We start from the raw sequence: 7,041 nt of genomic DNA, 5'->3' as shown, positions 1-7,041 counted from the left end.
GTCGTGTTATATATATATATATATATATATATATATATATATATATATATATATAGAGAGAGAGAGAGAGAGAGAGAGTAATTTTTCAAGGAGAGATCATATACTTTATTAAAATAAGGGATTTCTTAGATAATAAAACATATATTTTAATATATTACAAAACAAAATGTATTGCATGATAATGTATAAAATGTGAAAGTTCGGTGTCTTCTAGTCTATCCCTTATCTTAATAAAATAAGAGATATCTTATTATATAATGACTCATATATATAGAGAAACACACATATGACTTTTCAAATATTAGAGGATTGAATCAATTCTCAAATATGCATATTATGGCCTAGTTTGGTATTGAAATTAGACAGTTGTATCTTTTGAATTATGTAGCACTAAAGTACTTGATAAACATTTGTTTCTATGATTTGGAAGCTAAGATAAGATAATATAATGAAAGACGTACGATGTCTTTATTATTATTGTCAAAGTCATTATTTAAAAGCTACATATATTACATTTCATCAATTTTTATTTCTTAATTATAATTTTTTTCCACGGTAGTAGTTACCAAAAAGTTATACCACCTGAATACCGTTGACAAATAGGACCTAAGTTATGAGTCTAATTAGTGGTTGCCACTTCTGAAGTTGGAAAGGTTACTCTCTCTCCAAATGTAGCCCTTTCTGATGTTGAAAGTTTCTCTCCTGCGAACTTGAAGGGACAATGTGCATTCTGATGCTTTGGACTTCTTTTATACATATAATGCGGGCGCACACACACATCGCCTCCACTTGAATGGTGTCAAATACTTTCGGGAGTGTGCTTTTGTTTGTATTAGCTTTCTCACCGCTCCAAAACAAATACTGCGTGCTGGCCCTTAAGTTTAATATCATCATCCAGATGACTGAGATGATCAAATCAATGACCAGAAATGTAACTCGGCTTCGCATACACCACGAAACTCATCAGTTGAACAAATTAAGGCCAAGCTAGTTAATTGATCGATGTCACTTAATTAATATTGAGCGATCTTTGAATTCCTGATAATCATAATTGAATTAATTATTGTAATTTTGGAGAAGATGGTATATATATATGAGTACGTTACATTGAATTTAGTGGATATGTGTGCACAATTATTGGAGACGAGTCTACGAGAGTGATGTGTGAATTATATTATAATAGTGGAAAATCATGAAGATGATTTAACAATAAAGTCTAGCGTTGATAAATGAATAGTCTCTGAAGTGATGATGAGGTATGCATGCAACGACGTCCGTACAATATCTTATAATGATCATCGTTGTCATCGTTATCCAATACCGACCTTCATTCGACATGGATTAATTAAGAAATAACCAGCTAGAAAGAATATAAAATGAAAAAAAAAAAGACAACATTGTTCTATTTTAATTTGAAGGACCAACATTAAAAATAAAAATAAAAAGTGCACCATCATTGAATCGGAATATTTTTTTTTATTAATTTCCTGTTAAATAAATAAAAAGTGCACCATCATTTATTTCCTGTTAAATAAATAAACAACAATATATTATTATTATTAATTTTTTTTTCATATATGTTAGAATCGGAATATTTATTAGGAGAAGAAAGAGTATCAACACAAGGCTTCAAAGCTATATATCGATATTAGTACATTGTTATAAATACACAATTGACATGTTATATATCAATGCTGAATCTAAACTCAGAAAAAAGAAAATAGCTTTAATTGAAAAGTAGCAGCATTTATACTACCGGCGTTTGTCTGATTAGAAACTTTTTAATTAATTGGTAAATGGTGGCCACGTCTTCGTATTCGATGTTGTTATATTTTCGCCGCACTTACACTAAATCAAAAGCGGATCAAGAAGTCAAAGCCTTTTGGAGATGTTAATGAATTAATTAAAAATATATTATTATATACGTTTTCTTCCGCATGATTTGTAACGGTTATTGTTTAATTAAGTTTTTGGGATGATATCACCAAGCACTATACTATGAAATATAATCGATTTTAAAGCTAGCCACCTGGATGGTAAAATCAAGGATTTGCTTGCGCTGATTAAATTTTAAAATATTAATGGAAAGATGACGCTTTACGTTCAATATGCATGCTTCCTATATTGATAGGATAGATGACTAAAACTTTTTCGAAGTGATTCATAGGCAAATTCCAGAATCATTTTTCTTCGGTTGTACTGGTTAAAATTTTAAAGTCGATGCAAAGAATTCTGTTGCTATTAGCTTTTTACTCACGATGTGTTTACTGCTAAAGAATATGGAAATGATTGATTGATGTGTTTATTTATAAAATTGAAGGGCGAATGGGAATTATAATTAGTTGATCCCACACTAATTTGAAAATTAGGAATGAGAGTCTGATTTCCACTAGGTTGAAACCCCATTCCCAGGATTAGCGAAATTATCTCCCTAAATGTTTAAATTCCTAATTTCTTCTAATTAAATTACAAAAATAAGGAAAAGTAAAAGAAAAATATTAAATCACCAATCGAAACAATCGGCAATAGCACCCAAGAATCGAGCCAGCAGTGCGGTCGCTAGCCGTCCATCTTGCACTGAAACAACACCTACCATCGATCTCGCTGTTGATCGTTACTACTACTGTGAGTCATTGCTACTACCTACTGCTACTGATCGGCAATGATGATGCATTGTTGATGATGATGACGATGATGATTATTATTGTTGTTATTGAAGATAGTCATTGTTATTATTTTATTATTATTATTATTAACAATAAGTTTTTTAATAATTATTATTATTATTATAAAGACGATAATTAAGTAAGGGCATTATAGTAAATAGGGATGGCAAAAATATCCGGATCTGGGCCGGATCCATAAAGATTCAGAAAAATCTGGATCTGCACATTAAAAAATGTGGATCCGAATCTGGATTGCATTCGTAAAACTGAATATTCATATCCACATTATTTTTTTGATTAAATTAAAATTAAATGAAAAAATATATAAGTTAAATAAAAAAATAATAGGATTAATTAAAACATATAGAAGTTAAATTAAATTCAGAAATATATTGGGATCCACATTATTTTATGTGGATTTGTGGTGTTTTTATAATTTTATTTTTGGATTTGTAGTGATGCTAGACTTGGATTTATGTTATTCTTGATGTTTGATTTATGTTGTGATATTTTTATTTGTGGCTTTATGGTGTTGTATCTTATTTTAGGTATTAAATTGTTGATTGTTTAATTATGATTGGATTTTATTTGATATTATTAGGTAAATTGTTGAATTTTAAATTATATTCTAAATTATTGAATTTTAATTTTTCTAGATCTGAATATATGGGATATTTGCTTGCAATCCGTGCGGATATTACCCACATCCAAATCCGCATATTTTCTTACAAATCCAGATAAAAGAATATCAATTTGAATCTGGATCCAGATTTTGTCATTCCTAATAGTAACTTATAACAATTCATTTAGAGTGCAAGATCAAATACGCATATGAAATCCGTACGGATATTACCCGCATCTAAATCCGCATATTTTTTTGCAGATCCGGATAAAAGAATATTAATCTGAATCTGAATCTAGATTTTGCCATTCCTAATAGTAACTTATAACAATTCATTTAGAGTACAAGATCAAATACGCATATGAATGGGAATAGAGCTTATTTCCAATCCAATTCCTATAATTCAAGTAAACATATTATTTTTATTCTCATTCCTCATGTCAATTCTGCTCATGATTCTAGTCCATTTTGATTCTAACTTATTCCAATTACCAATTAGTAAATGTATCATTATTCTAATTCCTATTTCTCATTCCAATTTCTGTTTATTTTATGTTCCGTTTACTTGTCAGTAATCGAAATGGGTTGAAATCAGAATGAGCTAGAATGATAAGGAGCTAGAATGGGAATGAAGAATGAGAATCAGAATAAGTTGTTTACTTGACCTGTAAGAATCAGAATTGGAATGAGTTGAAATCTCATTGATGTGTTTATTTTTTTCTTGGAATCGGAATTAGAATAAGATGAATTGTTTCAAGTTACTAAAATGCCCTTAGTTAATTATAATAATAACTATTATTATTATTGTTATTATTATTATTATTATTGTGATTTCTATTATTATAAAAATACTTAATAATATTATTATTAAAAATAGTAGCATTAATAATTTATTAAAATATCCCTTGTTAATTATTGTCATTTGATGATGATGATGATGATAAATAATAAATAAATAAATAGTGATAATTAATAATTAATAACAATAACAACAACAAAAATAATAATAAATTTTATAATAATATAAATAATAATTAAAATAATAATAATTAATAATAATAATAACAACAACAATAACTGAATTCCATAATAATAATAAACTTGTAGTTTTTTTTCAATTTATATTTAAGAACTATAATTAATAATATATTATTGTTAATATAACATTAATTAATAGTAATAATTATATTAATTAGTTAATAATAATATATGAATTAATAATATTATTATTAGTAATTAGTAAATAGTATATTAATTAATTAATTATAATAATATATTAATTATTTATAAATGAGGACAAAGTGGACATTTTTAATTTTAGGAGAGGACAAAATGATCAATCTTGAGAATGGGAGGCTCATTCCCAACCAAGTTAGAAATGAGTCTCACATAGTCACATTTCTCATTCCCAAATTGTAGTGGCCCACGATTCTAATTTCGATTCCCAACTCCATTTTGCGAAGTAAACAACTAAACATTGTCAATAATTTCAATTCCTAAATCTAGTAAGTAAACACAACATTAATTTTATTCCATTTTGATTTCAGCTCAAGCCAATTACTAGTTGATAAACGCACCATTACTAGAATGCTACACTTGTATTATTAAAAGTTTTTTTTTTAATATTATAAACAATTCAATCAAAATACAATTGAGGTTCACCAAACGTGTTATTAAACCCAGCAAATTGAAGTCCATTACAATTGAATCCTAACATCATAATAAGATCCCACAGTTATTGGGAGACTAGAACTCTAGGAAGAAGGTGCTAGCCAACCCAAAAACAACAGATTATTGGGATTACGAAACTATCATTACAAAGAGACTTTGACAACAATTCCCCAAAAATGAAAATATCCTTTGACGAAATGAAGGCCTGAAGAAAAATAACTCCCCAAAAGAAATTAAATCCAGTGCACATCAGATTTACCGCAATACTCAAATCAATACTAAATCCAAATTTATGTCCAACAAAGAAACACTCATGGTGAGTTTAAATTGTCACATAACGTCATGTACGGCAATGTTCCTTCTAACCAGAGTGAAATCCATTGGGCGGCAAACCCATGTTTGGTCCATCAGGTTAAAAAAAAATGAAAATATCTATAGAAGATAAGGGCTCTATTGAAATTTAGCCCACTTCTTTTGAAATTTTACATTTTAGCGCTCTTAATTTTAGAAATTTTTATTCTGGAATATATAGGTATGTAGTTTCTTCATTCTAACCCTTCTTTGTAGTCTTACGCTTATACACCAAAGTCCTGGTTCTGTGTTTCAGTCACTGGTCAAATTACTATCGATGATACAAACTCCATTTTTCACTAATTTTTACCTCGGTACGTATAACATATAAATTTATGATTTATTGGAATAATTAAATATGAAAAAAAAAATCTTAATAATATATCGGTAATACAATCTAAAAGCGTTTTTTTTTTTTAATCTTTTGGGGTCACCCTATCTGATTCTTCAATTTTGCCCAGATCAATGTAGACGAAAAACAATGAAATAATCAACTTAATCACAAATCTGAATATATAGGCACTCGGAGATTGGGATGTATATGGAAGCTTAGAAGACACATTGATTGAGTATGAATAAGAAAGAGACCAAAACACAACAATAATAACTAATTTTTAGATGAAATTTTATATTACCAGTATTAGTTATCGAATGAACAAAATATAACAAGTATATATATTGTAATATAAGAATCAACAAACAGTGAATGTGTATAAATTTATCTAAATCCCATCCTCAAAGACTTGGCACAAGTCCCTTCAGTTGAACCAATTTCCTGATCAGCAGCCTTTCTCTTGCGAGAAAAAGACGGAGGTAACAAGAAGCAAACATTGCGATCACTTGCTTGATTAGAATTTGTTTGAACTGAGACTGAGCTGTTGAAGAGATTCGAAATATCGGCGAGCGGCGCTCTTAATCTTCTCTTAAAGCTTTTCTTGAATGACGGGGCCGGGGCTGGGGCTGATACTGCAACTGGGCTGATTAGCGGTGGAGGGACATTTTCTTTGTTGTGCTCCATTTTGGTGAATTGATCATGAACGAGTGGTTTCTATTTGTAATGTTGAGTAATGGGTTCATTTTGGATTTGGAGGGATGATACAAAAATTTTGGATTAATGAAGAGGAGGGAATTGAAATTTATATATATTTTTGGTTTGGGTTCAAAACTTCAAATTTTGTTGGTAAATCAAATTGTCAAAGGAGGGATTTTGGGTTTTGGCGAAGGAGACAAAATGTCAGAAATTTTAGGTGCGGATTGGAAGGAGCCCCCCCAAAATTGAGTGAACCGCAAATGGAAATATGCTTTTGGTTTTGGGTTTTGGCTCCATTATTTTACAAAGCGTTTTTCTTGTTTTTATTATTATTATTATTATTTTGGAGAGTAATCACTCACTCTTGAATCTTAATGCCATTGCGGCATGGCCAAGTTGGCAATAGCATTGAGCCATTGACAGATCAGAGATGACTGAATTTGCGAAGATAAAAAATTTAATACATATGTAGAGCGTGAGTTGGCAGTTCAGATTTCAGAATCATTTTTCATGATAAAACTTTCTTTCTTTCTTTCTTTTTTTAATTTAAATTTTATGTTAATATCATAATAATCTATTGGAAATATTCCAAATAATTTGAGTTATTCTTTATTTTTCTCTTTAAATAAATGGCAATACCCACGGACTTTTTTTTTATTTTTTTAACATTGTTAAAAATTAATTTATTGATTTTATGTATG

The sequence above is a fragment of the Citrus clementina genome, unplaced genomic scaffold, assembly GCF_000493195.1.
Source record: "Citrus clementina cultivar Clemenules unplaced genomic scaffold, Citrus_clementina_v1.0 scaffold_2, whole genome shotgun sequence".
Taxonomy (NCBI): Eukaryota; Viridiplantae; Streptophyta; class Magnoliopsida; order Sapindales; family Rutaceae; genus Citrus; species Citrus x clementina.
The sequence above is the reverse complement of the archived record's forward strand: the minus strand, read 5'-3'. Positions refer to the sequence as shown.